The sequence below is a fragment of the Salvelinus fontinalis genome, chromosome 4 (genome assembly GCF_029448725.1).
Source record: "Salvelinus fontinalis isolate EN_2023a chromosome 4, ASM2944872v1, whole genome shotgun sequence".
Lineage (NCBI taxonomy): Eukaryota > Metazoa > Chordata > Actinopteri > Salmoniformes > Salmonidae > Salvelinus > Salvelinus fontinalis.
Genome location: NC_074668.1, coordinates 38,458,983 through 38,473,927, shown reverse-complemented (window position 1 = coordinate 38,473,927; position 14,945 = coordinate 38,458,983).

Below are 14,945 nucleotides of genomic sequence, written 5' to 3'. Positions count from 1 at the left end.
AGGGTTGGGTTATAAGAAAATAAATATGAAACTGAACATCCCACGGAGCACCATTAAATCCATGATAAAAAAAATGGAAAGAATATGGCACCACAACAAACCTGCCAAGAGAGTGCCGCCCACCAAAACTCACGGACCAGGCAAGGAGGGAATTAATCAGAGAGGCAACAAAGAGACCAAAGATAACCCTGAAGGAGCTGCAAAGCTCCACAGTGGAGATTGGAGTATCTGTCCATAGGCCAACCTTAAGCCGTACACTCCGCAGAGCTGGGCTTTACGGAAGAGTGGCCAGAAAATGCCATTACTTAAAACCTCTTGAGCCTATGGGGGCGCCATTTCGACTTTGTAAAAATGAGTTCCCAAATTAAACTGCCTCGTACTCAATTCTTGCTCGTACAATATGCATATTATTATTACTATTGGACAGAAAACACTCTCTAGTTTCTAAAATCGGTTGAATTATTTCTCTGAGTGAAACAGAACTCATTCTGCAGCACATTTCCTGTCAGGGAGTGAGATTTCAGAAATCGAGGTCCCTGTTCTGAGGTCAGTTTATAAGTCCCCATGTAAGCCATCGGGCTACATGCACTGCATACGTCTTCCTCTAGATGTCAGTAAGCGGGGAGAATTTGAATGGAGTGGATTGCGCAATCTGGGACCCTATATAAGACCGTGGAACGGAAGTACCGTCCTTTTCAACGGTGCACCTGGCGCAAGAAGACATCACAATGGCGTCCTGCAAACGCTTTCGTTTTAGTAGTTCTATATCTCCGGTCATGTTTTTATTCGTTATAGGTGTTAAAGACATCATAAGGTAGTTAATTTAAACCGACTTATAGCAGTTTATAGCAGTTTATTGCGATTTTCTGGGAATTCTTTGTCATGCGCTTTCACGAGTTGGACACGTCTCCAGTGGGTGGCTATCGTTAGCTGCTATTTCGACAGGAGAAGAGGACATCTTTCAACCCAAAGACGATTGTTCTGGAGAAAGGACACCTTGCCCAAGATTCTGATGGAAGCTCAGGTAATAGTAAGCAGTCTTTATGCTGTTAATTCGTACTTATGTTGACAAATGTCAAATAATAATTCCGCCATGAATTTCGGTGCGTCTCGCTTTAGCGCACGCTGTATGCTTGAAGTAACGTTAATTTTAAAAATGTAACCCAGCGATTGCATTAAGAACTAATTTGTCTTTCAATTGCTGTCCAACCTGTATTTTTTTAGTCAAGTTTATGAATAGTTTTCGATTAGAATAGGTGCATCTCCAAGATGGCGCCGGACAGATTGCTTGACGTTTTGGCCACTAATCACATTGTATAACCACGATTTGTGCCGCTAAATATGCACATTTTCGAACAAACTCTATATGCATTGTGTAATATGATGTTATAGGACTGTCATCTGAAGAATTCTGAGAAGGTTAGTGAAAAAATTAATATCTTTTGGTGGTTTATACGTTATCGCTATGTTTGGCTTGAATCAATGCTGTTGTGATGTTTGCTATTGTGGTAAGCTAATATAACGCTATATTGTGTTTTCGCTGTAAAACACTTAGAAAATCTGAAATATTGTCTGGATTCACAAGATCTGTGTCTTTCAATTGCTGTACGCTGTGTATTTTTAAGAAATGTTTTATGATGAGTAATTAGGTAATACACGTTGCTCTCTGTAGTTATTCTAGTCGCTTTGGTGAGAGTTGTGATGGTGGCTGCAATGGTAAACTATGATTTATACCAGAAATATGCACATTTTTCTAACAAAACATATGCTATACAATACATATGTTATCAGACTGTCATCTGATGAAGTTGTTTCTTGGTTAGTGGCTATTTATGTCTTTATTTGGTCGAATTTGTGATAGCTACTGATGGGAGTAAAAAACTGGTGGAGTAAAAAAAGTGGTGTCTTTTGCTAACGTGGTTAGCTAATAGATTTACATATTGTGTCTTCCCTGTAAAACATTTTAAAAATCAGAAATGATGGCTGGATTCACAAGATGTGTATCTTTCATCTGGTGTCTTGGACTTGTGATTTAATGATATTTAGATGCTAGTATTTACTTGTGACGCTATGCTAGGCTATGCTAGTCAGCTTTTTTACTGATGGGGGTGCTCCCGGATCCGGGTTTGGGAGGAACTAGAAGTTAAAGAAAAACATTAGTGTTCGCCAAAACGCATGTGGTAGACTCCCCAAACATATGGAATTGTATTCATTTATTTCACCTTTATTTAACCAGGTAGGCTAGTTGAGAAGAAGTTCTCATTTGCAACTGCGACCTGGCCAAGATAAAGCATAGCAGGTCGAAACATACAACAACACAGAGTTACACATGGAATAAACAAACATACAGTCAATATTACAGTAGTGAAAAAAAAGGAAAACAAAAAGTCTATATACAGTGAGTGCAAATGAGGTAGGATAAGGGAGTTAAGGCAATAAATGGGCCATGGTGGCGAAGTAATTACAATATAGTAATTAAACACTGGAATGGTAGATGTGCAGAAGATGAATGTGCAAGTAGAGAGACTGGGGTGCAAAAGAGCAAGATAAATAAATACAGTATGGGGATGAGGTAGTTGGATGGGCTGTTTACAGATTGGCTATGTACAGGTGCAGTGATCTGTGAGCTGCTCTAACAGCTGGTACTTAAAGCTAATGAGGGAGATATGAGTCTCCAGCTTCAGTGATTTCTAAAAAAAAATGTTTTATCCCCTTTACTCCGCAATTTTCGTGGTATCCATTCGCTAGTAATTACTATCTTGTCTCATCGCTACAACTCCCGTACAGGCTCGGGAGAGATGAAGGTCGAAAGCCACGCGTCCTCCGACGCACAACCCAACCAAGCCGCACTGCTTCTTAACACAGCGAGCCTCCAACCCGGAAGCCAGCCGCACCAATGTGTCGGAGGAAACACAGTGCACCTGGCCCCCTTGGTTAGCGCGCACTGCGCCCGGCCTGCCACAGGAGTCGCTGGAGCGCGATGAGACAAGGATATCCCTACCGGCCAAACCCTCCCTAACCCGGACGACGCTAGGCCAATTGTGCGTCGCCCCACGGACCTCCCGGTCGCGGCCGGCTGTGACAGAGCCTGGGCGCGAACCCAGAGACTGGTGCAGCTTCAGTGATTTTTGCAGTGATTTTTGCAGGAAGGTACTCTGGTCAGATGAGACAAAAATTTTGCTTTCTGGCCATCAAGGAAAACACTATGCCTGGCGCAAACCCAAAACCTTTCATCACCCTGAGAATACCATAACCACAGTGAAGTATGGTGGTGGCAGCATCATACTGTGGGGATGTTTTTCCGTCGGCAGAGACTGGGAAACTGGTTAGAATTGAAGGAATGATGGATGGCGCTAAATACAGGGAAATTCTTGAGGGAAACCTGTTTGTCTTCCAGATATTTGAGACTGGGACGGAAGTTCACCTTCCAGCAGGACAATGGCCCTAAGCATACTGCTAAAGCAACACTCGAGTGGTTTAAGGGGAAACATTTAAATGTCTTGGAATGGCCTAATCAAACCCCAGACCTCAATCCAATTGAGAATCTGTGGTTTGATTTAAAGATTAGCTTCTGGGATTGCGGAACCCATCCAACTTGAAGGAGCTGGAGCAGTTTTGCCTTGAAGAATGGGCAAAAATCCCAGTGGCTAGAGGTGCCAAGCTTATAGAGACATACCCCAAGAGACTTGCAGCTGTAATTTCTGCAAAAGGTGGCTCTACAAAGTATTGACTTTGGGGGGGGTAAATAGTTATGCATGCTCAAGTTTTCTGTTTTCTTGTATGTTTCACAATAAAAAATATTTTGCATCTTCAAAGTGGTAGGCATGTTGTGTAAACCAAATTATTAAAATCCTCAAAAAATCTATTTTAATTCCAGGTTGTAAGGCAACAAAATAGGAAAAATGCCAAGGGGGTGAATACTTTCGCAAGCCACTGTACCTATACTTTTATTCCTGTAACTACACATGTGAATCTGTAAGAAACTATCAAACCATTTTGAACTTTTGACCTTGATGTCACACATTGGCCCCTTTATTTATAGGAAGACCCACATACAACAATTGCACATTGACCCACTTATGTGGCTTGATTTGTGGGTTAAATTTGTGACCTGAAAATAAAGCTGCTTATTTTAATTTTCAGTCCTTTAAATTATTTAGAATTGCTTTCAGACTTTGTCCCAGATACCTAGAACAGTTTGTCTTTCTGTGTTCTCCCTCATGTAAAGTGAAAAATGGACTGTCAGAGGTGGGTGTTGGAAACACTTCAAGAGGTGCAGATTCTACACATTTCCCGTAGGCCTAGTCCTAGAGGAGTTGGAACTTGATGTTTTATCTATTGTATTGTGGTACATGTTTGCTCCCATCTAGTGCACTTTTTATATTTTATATATGGCTCCCCTGTTCTCACTATTTTTGCCAATTCTTATTCAAGGCTAGAAATGTTGTGTATCTCTTATACTTTTAACATGCATTTTGATAGAATATATATATTTCACCTTTTTTTATTTATATTGCCTACTGTTATTTACTATGTACTGTCCACCAATGAACATTCTGTAACAACTCCCTCTTCATCAGGGTTGATTGGATCATGATTTGTTCAAAAGAATGCATGTTGTGTCATAGTATCATTGTACTCCCTGACTAAGGCCATGCTGCTGAAACATGTCAGAGTTTTAAAGGTTTTGTTCTATTGAACATGCCATAACAATAAATACATTTTAATTAAATGAATTGTCCTAATATTAAACAAATAAAAAGAGTGCCTTGGTCCTCTTTTTGCGGGGTAATTTAAAACCCCTGTAACCCCTCGTCTTTAGGTGGAAGAGAGGAGGATCAAGGCGCAGCGTGGTGAATGTTCATGATGTCGAATTTTAATGATATCCAATAAAACAGAACACTGACAAAATATAAAATAACAAAACGACGTGAACAGACCTGAACTTGAGAACATGAACGCACGAACAGGTAGGAACAAACGAAACGAAACAGTACCGTGTGGTGAAACTGTAACAGATTTCCTCCTCCTCTTCATCCGAATCCTGGCTGGCTGGCTCTGGCGGATCCTGGCTGGCTGGCTCTGGCGGATCCTGGCTGGCTGGCTCTGGCGGATCCTGGCTGGCTGGCTCTGGCGGATCCTGGCTGGATGACGGCCCTGGCTGGTCATGGCTGGATGACGGCTCTGGCTGGTCATGGCTGGATGACGGCTCTGGCTGGTCATGGCTGGATGACGGCTCTGGCTGGTCATGGCTGGATGACGGCTCTGGCGGATCCTGGCTGGATGACGGCTCATGGCTGGATGACGGCTCTGGCTGGTCATGGCTGGATGACGGCTCTGGCTGGTCATGGCTGGATGACGGCTCTGGCTGGTCATGGCTGGATGACGGCTCTGGCTGGTCATGGCTGGATGACGGCTCTGGCTGGTCATGGCTGGATGACGGCTCTGGCTGGTCATGGCTCGCTGACGGCTCTGGCTGGTCATGGCTCGCTGACGGCTCTGGCTGGTCATGGCTCGCTGACAGACGGATGGCTCAGACGGCACTGGGCAGACGGATGGCTCAGATGGCGCTGGGGAGACGGATGGCTCAGACGGCACTGGGTAGACGGATGGCTCAGATGGCGCTGGGGAGACGGATGGCTCAGATGGCGCTGGGGAGACGGATGGCTCAGATGGCGCTGGGGAGACGGATGGCTCAGATGGCGCTGGGGAGACGGATGGCTCAGATGGCGCTGGGGAGACGGATGGCTCAGATGGCACTGGGGAGACGGATGGCTCAGATGGCACTGCGGAGACGGATGGCTCAGATGGCACTGGGCAGACGGATGGCTCTGACCGGATGAGGCGCACTGTAGGCCTGGTGCGTGGTGCCGGAACTGGATGCACCGGGCTAAGGACACGCACCTTCAGGCTAGTGCGGGGAGCAGGGACAGGGCACACTGGACTCTCAAAACGCACTATGGACCTGGTGCGTGGTACCGGCACTGTGGCACCGGGCTGAGGGCACGCACATCAGGACGAGTACGGGGAGAAGGAACAGTGTGTACAGGGCTCTGGAGACGCACAGGTGGCTTAGTGCATGGTGCCGGAACTGGAGGCACTGGGCTGGAGACACGCACCATAGGGAGAGTGCGTGGAGGAGGAACAGGGCTCTGGAAACGCACTGGAAGCCTGGTGCGTGGAGTAGGCACTGGTGGTTCTGGGCTGGAGCGGGGAGGTGGCGCCGGAAATACCGGACCGTGTAGGCGTACTGGCTCCCTTGAGCATTGAGCCTGCCCAACCTTACCTGGTTGAATGCTCCCCGTTGCCCAACCAGTGCGGGGAGGTGGAATAACCCGCACCGGGCTATGAAGGCGAACCGGGGACACCATGCGTAAGGCTGGTGCCATGTAAGCCGGCCCGAGGAGACGTACTGGTGGCCATATATGTAGGGCCGGCTTCATGACATCTGGCTCAATACTCAATCTGGCCCGGCCGATACGAGGAGCTGGTATGTACCTCACCGGGCTGTGCACACGTACAGGAGACACCATGCGCTCTACTGCGTAACATGGTGTCTGCCCGTACTCTCGCTCTCCACGGTAAGTACAGGGAGTGGGCGCAGGTCTCCTACCTAACTTCGCCACTCTCCCTTCTAGCCCCCCCCCCAAGAAATGTTTGGGGTTTACTCACAGGCTTCCAGCCACGTCTCCTTGCTGCCTCCTCATACCACCGCTCCTGGGCTTTAGCTGCCTCCCTCTCTTCCTGAGAGCGGCGATTCTCTCCTGCCTTAGCCCAGGGTCCTTCTCCATTCAATATCTCCTCCCATGTCCACGAGTCCTGGTTTCGCTGTAGCGCTCTCCCACGCCGCTTGGTCGTTTGTTGGTGGGTGATTCTGTAACGGATTTCCTCCTCCTCTTCATCCGAAGAGGAGGAGCAAGGATTCGACCAAAATGCAGCGTTGGAATAGGACATAATGAATTTATTTAACAAGACAAAAACGAACTAACTTGAATAACTAACAAAATAACAAAATGGAGTAGACAGACCTGGACATGCGAACTTACATAAAACGAAGAACTCACGAACAGGAAAAATGACTACACAAAAGAACGAACTGACAAACAAACCGAAACAGTCCCGTATGGCGCGACAAACACAGACACAGGAGACATAGACAACACCCCACAAAAGCCTACTGCCTATGGCTGCCTTAAATATGGCTCCCAATCAGAGACAATGAATGACAGCTGTCTCTGATTGAGAACCAATCCAGGCAGCCATAGACATAACTAGACAACACTACTCTACTCTGCCCCATACACATACAACACCCCTAGACATTACAAAACACATACCTTCCCCATGTCACACCCTGACCTAACTAAAAAAACATAAAGAAAACAAAGAATACTAAGGCCAGGGCGTGACAGAAACAAACACAGACACAGCAACAATCACCCACAAACAAACAGTGAGAACAGCCTACCTTAATATGGTTCTCAATCAGAGGAAACGTAAAACACCTGCCCCTGATTGAGAACCATATCAGGCTAATACAATGAACCCAACATAGAAACACATAACATAGAATGCCCACCCAGCTCACGTCCTGACCAACTAAACTCGGCTAAACAAAGGAAATAAGGTCAGGAACGTGACAACCCCTTTACCAAAGAGCACTTTCAACCTACAACGTTCTACAACGTTTTTTGGTGCAGTAGACTTCTATGATTGGTTCAGATTTGGTCCAGTCCAAACCAATCATAAATATCTATTTTTAACAAGTTTGGACAGCACAGTACAGGACAACAGAGTACAGTACAGTAAAGAAAAGTATAGTTCAGTACAGTAGAGCAGGGGTTCCCAAACTTTTCCCCCCTGGCACCCTTCCAGCATTCTGTAACATCGATCAGATTTGGTCTGATTCACCAAATGTGTACTTGTTTGGGGGCGGAGCTAGGGTTGTGGCAGTCATTAAAATTTGTCAGATGGTTTTTGTCATGCAAAAGTCTGCGGTCTCACAGTAATTGACCAGTAATTAACATAAACATGTTTAACATCTCCAGGCTCCACTCATATAAGCAGCATACACGCCTCTGATGCATGCCATTGGAACATCTACATTTAAAAAAGTATAATAAATACAGAATTCATTTTTGGCAGGTCTAAAGAAACAACATGATATTGTTGGGTTCTGAGAATATGAAAATATACTTATTCATGTCACTGATGGAGTACTAAGGTTTAGAGGGTCTACACCAGAAGTTAAGGGTTATGGGAGGAAGGTATATAGTGTGTGCAACTAAGCTTGGAATGTGTTGAGTGCAGGTAGGCGGTTACATGTGGCAGGCATCGATAAGGGCAGAGAGCCATGAATTAGTAATGGAGTGGGGTTGAGGTCAGGTCACCTAAATATCAGTGCTTGTGTGAAATGTTTTTTTTGTCTGAATTACAGCTGTATCGTCCCTTTAGAAAGAATTAAACTTGGTTAAGCTTCTCCAGTGTCCATGAGTTATTTACTCTGAAAATAAGAACCTAACAATATGAAGAAAATGTATTTCAGAAGAACAAAACATTAGTTGGTCTGCTGTATGTTATCTGGCTATAAGCCAGGCTTGTTCACATTTTGCAGACAAGATCTGCATATAAGTACAGTGCCATTATTTTATATTATATGATTTTATAGTAAAAAGAATATAATTGAACTTAGCTGAATAAAATATAATGGATATTTTTCCCATTCCGGAGCAAGTGTGTGCATATGAAGTGGCTATGTTGAGCGTAAAAGTGATCATTTGAAGCAGGTCCTATGTGCTAGATTTTTAGTTATTTGGCAAATTTAGTTGTGAATGATACAAACCTTAGAATGCCTTAGAAATAAAAAGATGATATATGGGCTGCATGATGCGTTTATAGGCTATTTAAGCAATAAGGCACGATGGGGTGTGGTATATGGCCAATATACCACGGCTAAGGGTTGTTCTTATGCATGACCCTAAGCGGAGTGCCTGGATACAGCCCTTAGCCTTAGTATATTGGCCATATACCACAAACCTCTGAGGTGCATTATTGCTATTATAAACTAGTTACCAACGTAATTAGAGCACTAAAAATACCCTGTACTATATGGTCTGATATACCACGGCTGTCAGCCAATCAGCATTCAGGGCTCAAACCACCCAGTTAATAATAATGATTTGAGAAAGTTGGCAAAATAAACTTGCACTCTAGTCCTTGCCTCAGGCACACGCTGTTCTCTCATCAAGTGATCATATTTTCACCCATCAGACTATCCTCAATTTAATCATGTCTTTCCTAATATGTAAAATTAGTTTAGATTTAGAATGGCACATTATCAAATGGGCAAGAACAGGGGCAAGACAAGAAAGACGTCATCCGTATGCCCTGGATTAGTGAATGGAGGCCACTTTCCCACGTTAAGTTTTTCGCTCAGGTAATTTTGCTGCGCCACAGGTATTATTTCGCACACACTATGTATACCATGGGCTCTCCAACCCTGTTCCTGCAGCTACCCAGTGCTTAATTTCGGAAACCCAAGTGAAATCTGTTCAGGAACATCGATTGTAATATGTTTTCACAGCTAAACATATGTAATTAAACTGACAGTCCCTCTCTCTGCGCGCTGGAGAAAGGAATGAAGTAGAGGGGAGGAGATGGAAACTCACCATGATGAGATATTCTGTAGCTAAAGGTAATGCGTGAGTCTATTATTTATGAAAATAACAAAAATTCCCTATTACTTGACTATTCAAAATCTGAGTCACAGAAATGTTTAACTTCTTATGGCTGGTGGCAGTATTGAGTAGCTTGGATGAATAAGATGCCCAGAGTAAACTGCCTGCTACTCAGGCCCAGAAGCTAAGATATGCATAGTATTCTTAGATGTGGTAGAACACACTCTGAAGTTTCTAAAACTGTTTGAATGATGTCTGTGAGTATAACAGAACTCATATGGCAGGCAAAAACCTGAGAAAAAATCCAACCAGGAAGTGGGAAATCTGAGGTTTGTAGGTTTGCCTATCCAATATACAGTGTCTATGGTGTCATATTGCACTTCCTAAGGCTTCCACTAGATGTCAATAGTCTTTAGAACCTTGTTTCAGGCTTCTACTGTGAAGGATGAGGGAATGAGCTGTTTCAACCAGGTGTCTGGCAGAGTGCCATGAGCTCACTCAGGCGCGCCCTCGTGAGAGGTAGCTGCGTTCCTTTTCATTTCTAAAGACAAAGGAATTCTCCGGTTGAAACATTATTGAAGATTTATGTTGAAAACATCCTAAAGATTGATTCTATACATCGTTTGACATGTTTCTACGAACTGTAATGGAATTTTTAGATTTTTCGTCTGGCCTGCGCTTCATGAATTTGGATTTTTGAACTAAACGCGCGAACAAAAATCAGGTATTTGGACATAAATTATGGACTTTATCGAACAAAACAAACATTCATTGTGGAACTGGGATTCCTGGGAGTGCATTTTGATGATCATCAAAGGTAAGTTAATATTTATAATGCTATTTCTGATTTCTGTTGACTCCACAACACGGCGGGTACCTGTATGGCTTGTTTTTGTGTCTGAGCGCCGTACTCAGATTATTGCATGGTGTGCTTTTGCCGTAAAGTTTTTTTGAAATCTGACACAGCGGTTGCATTAAGGAAAAGTTTATCTAAAGTTCCATGTATAACACTTGTATCTTTTATCAATGTTTATTATGAGTATTTCTGTAAATTGATGTGGCTCTCTGCAAAATCACCGGATGTTTTGGAGGCCAAACATTACTGAACATAATGCGCCAATGTAAACTAAGATTTTTGGATATAAATATGAACTTTATCGAACAAAACATACATGTATTGTGTAACATAAAGTCCTATGAGTGTCATCTGATGAAGATCATCAAAGGTTAGTGATTAATTTTATCTCTATTTCTGCTTTTTGTGACTCCTCTCTTTGGCTGGAAAAATGGCTGTGTTTATCTGTGACTAGGTACTGACCTAACATAATCAGATGGTGTGCTTTCGTCGTAAAGCCTTTTTGAAATCGGACACTATGGTGGGATTAACAACAAGTTTATCTTTAAAATGGTGTAAAACACTTGTATGTTTGAGGAATTTTAATTATGAGATTTCTGTTGTTTGAATTTAGCACCCTGCACTTTCACTGGCTGTTGTCAAGTCGATCCCGTTAACGGGATCTCAGCCGAAAGAAGTGAACTGCTGCTCAGGGTCAGCTGGCTTGCTTCACTCTGTCAAAGTACTGGACAGCAATATTACAGACAGGAAGAAGAGACGTTAGAAATGTAGGAGTAAAATAATGGTAAGTAAGCATGTTATAGGAAATTTGTTGCACCTACCTTATTGGAGGAGCAATTTTCTCAACAGCTCTTTTTTCTCCAACTCTATCGATCACCATGTCAGTATCCAGGGCCATTAGCATGCCCTTCTCAGTGGCAATCAGCATGAAGGCCTCTAGGTGTTCTTGTGAGAGATTGCTCCTGAGTCTGCTCTTGATATACTTTAAGGTAAAGAAACTTCGCTCACAAGCTACCTGGGTCACTGAGAAAGTGAGTAGGAACTTGTATCCAAGGCCAAGGATATGGTATGCATCAGTCAGCAGGTTGTACCGTCTCAGCATCTGGTAACAACACAGTCGATATTCTTTGCAGGATGAGCAGCATTTATTCTTCATTTCCACCTCATCTTCATTTCCATCAGGGACATCCTCCAATGTCCTGGTCATGGAGTCCTCCAATCCTGAACTTTTCAGTCTTTTCTACTGTACAGCGAGGCTCCTCAGCTCACACTGCAAATTGTCAACAGTTGCTCGGCTATCAAATTGAAGCAAACATTTGCTGAAGCTTTTGAAGGGCTGTCTCTGGAAGACCATTGGATGTTATTTGGGAGAAGTTTCTATGGTCCAAAAGGGCTAGGTCAACATATAGAGTGCCATGAGACAGAAATCTCCTGTGGATACTATCTGTGACTGTATCCATAATTTGGATTGTGGACTTTATAGGCACTCTCTGCCTCTGTCAAAGCTTCATCTTGAGCCATCTCTCCAGACATGATTTTCTTCTTTCTTGCCCTTTTCTGTGGCAGAGTGGCTTCCACCTCCTTCAACTCTGTGTCTTCATCCTGTTCTTTGATCTTCTTATTTGCAAACTGAACAAATGTGTCTGTAGTTGCCTTAATGGTGTCAAAGTCTCTTGACATGCCTTTCAGGGTTTCCTGTGTAGCCACAACCATTCGATGGGCAGACAGGATGTCCATCCCACTTGTCTGCAGTTATTTGGACAGTGGTGACGTGTTTTTAAATATCCAATGAAATATTTGAGCTGTCAGTATTGTCTCATACCGGAGAAGAGCCTCAGTAAATCCTCTTGCCTTCACCCGAACAGTTGTCTTCATGTTGGCCTGTCCTTGTATGGCTGATAGCGTGAGGAGTACTTCACCATAGAGACCCTGGTCTGGTTTTCCAAAGGATCCAAAGACCTTCTTCAAAGCACTATCCTTAGCCCACCAGCGTGTTTCTCCGATTGGAGATAGGTGTCTGTGTCGCCTGTCCTGGCTCTTCTTCTCCCACACATCCATCCTTTGGTAGGATTCACGGAGTAACACAGCAATGTCGCTAAGGAGAGCAAACAGTGACCCACTTGCTAAGATTTCAGTTCAATTTCAGTTGTGTCAGACAACCAGATTAAGGACATGTGTATAGCACCATACATGCACTTAATTGGGGGACTTTGAGGATAACAGAGTAGAGAAGCCCTTTTTTTTGCCCTGCATATTGGATGCTCCATCCGTAGCATTGCCAATGCACTTGCTCATGTCTAATTCTAGCTTATCCACGACATGTGTCAACAACTGGACAAAGTACTGTTCAGTGGATGCCTCACACTTCACAACAGCCACAAGCCTCTCTTGTACGACGTCTGTCACATGTCTCACAATGACAGAGCACTGGTCTTGAGAAGTTATGTCCTGAGTTGTGGCGATCTGGACAGAGACATTCCAGCTTGCTCAATTTCACTTGACATGGTCTCTTGGATAATGCTCTGAATTGTGTGAATGACGGTTTTGAATGTCTTTTTTTGAGAGGAGTGTGATTAGAGAACCTCTGCCTCTTGCCCCAGACCGATGTAGGTTCTTGCTTTTCTCAATGCATTCAGTGAGATCTTCTTTCAAGCAGACGTCATACTTTCCAAGGCGGTATTATCATCTCCAAGAAATGACTGTGATCGACACTGGTGTCCTCTAATGTATACGTAGCCTCAGACTGCATCCCCCTGTAACTGAGCCCCCTCTTGCCAATGACTTTCACTCTATGTCTACGACACGTTCCAGCACCTGCCTTCTCCTGCATACCTGCTCTCTGTGGGACATAAATTATGGACTTTATCTGCCACCGACACCTGACTGCCACCGAGCAGACTTTGAATGTCTGCTTTGGAGGACCTTAATAAGTATGCTTCAGCACTACTTCTGTGTATGTTGCCCTTCTCATGCTCTTCTACCCTTTGGTGAACATGTTTCCAATCTGTCATTCCACTCATAAAAATACTGCTGTCAGCAGGCTTCGCAAATGCCACACAAATTGAACAGTATAACGCATGGCTTTCTTCATTGTATGACAGCCATTTCCGATTGGTGCCGTCTTTAAAACAGAAAACTCTCTGTACCACAGAGTTTTTTGATTTCTGCAAAAAAATGTTTTTAGGTCGTCTGACTGGGGTCTCTTGAAATAAGCAAAAGTTGGTCTGGCATCCTGGCATTCCCTGACTCTCTCTTCCACTGAAACTGGACTGGGCCTGTCATCAACCCCAAAGGTCCTCTCTTCCACTGAAACTGGACTGGGCCTGTCATCAACCTCAATGCTCTCTTCCACTGAAGCTGAACTGGGCCTGTCATCAACCTCAATGCTCTCTTCCACTGAAACTGGACTGGGCCTGTCATCAACCTCAATGCTCTCTTCCACTGAAGCTGGACTGGGCCTGTCATCAACCTCAATGCTCTCTTCCACTGAAACTGGACTGGGCCTGTCATCAACCTCAATGCTCTCTTCCACTGAAACTGGACTGGGCCTGTCATCAACCTCAATGCTCTCTTCCACTGAAGCTGGACTGGGCCTGTCATCAACCTCAATGCTCTCTTCCACTGAAACTGGACTGGGCCTGTCATCAACCTCAATGCTCTCTTCCACTGAAGCTGGACTGGGCCTGTCATCAACCTCAATGCTCTCTTCCACTGAAACTGGACTGGGCCTGTCAACCTCAATGCTCACTTCCACTGAAGCTGGACTGGGCCTGTCATCAACCTCAATGCTCTCTTCCACTGAAACTGGACTGGGCCTGTCATCAACCTCAATACTCTCTTCCACTGAAACTGGACTGGGCCTGTCATCAACATCAATGCTCACTTCCCCTGAAACTGGACTGGGCCTGTCATCAACATCAATGCTCTCTTCCACTGAAACTGGACTGGGCCTGTCATCAACATCAATGCTCTCTTCCACTGAAACTGGACTGGGCCTGTCATCAACATCAATGCTCTCTTCCACTGAAACTGGACTGGGCCTGTCATCAACATCAATGCTCTCTTCCACTGAAACTGGACTGGACCTATCATCAACCTGAATATGAATAAAATAGTGTAATGACCCTGGGTTTATAAGCCGGAAATCAACTCTAACGCTTGAGCATGCTTTTGCGGAACAGTCGATAGCTAGAAGGTCGAGGGTTCGAGACCTGCTCTCTGCTGTTTCATTACATTGGTGTCAGAGGTGATCGGACCTTGCATCCACGACAGTGCGTGTGCCTGGCCGGTGAGCGTGTTCCTGTAAGACGTAGAGTCGCAAGCTAGCGTGAGGACGCGCTCTTTAAAAAGAGGGAGTAGTGTAACGACCCTGGGTTTATTAGCTCGGATATCAACTCTGTCGCTTGAGCATG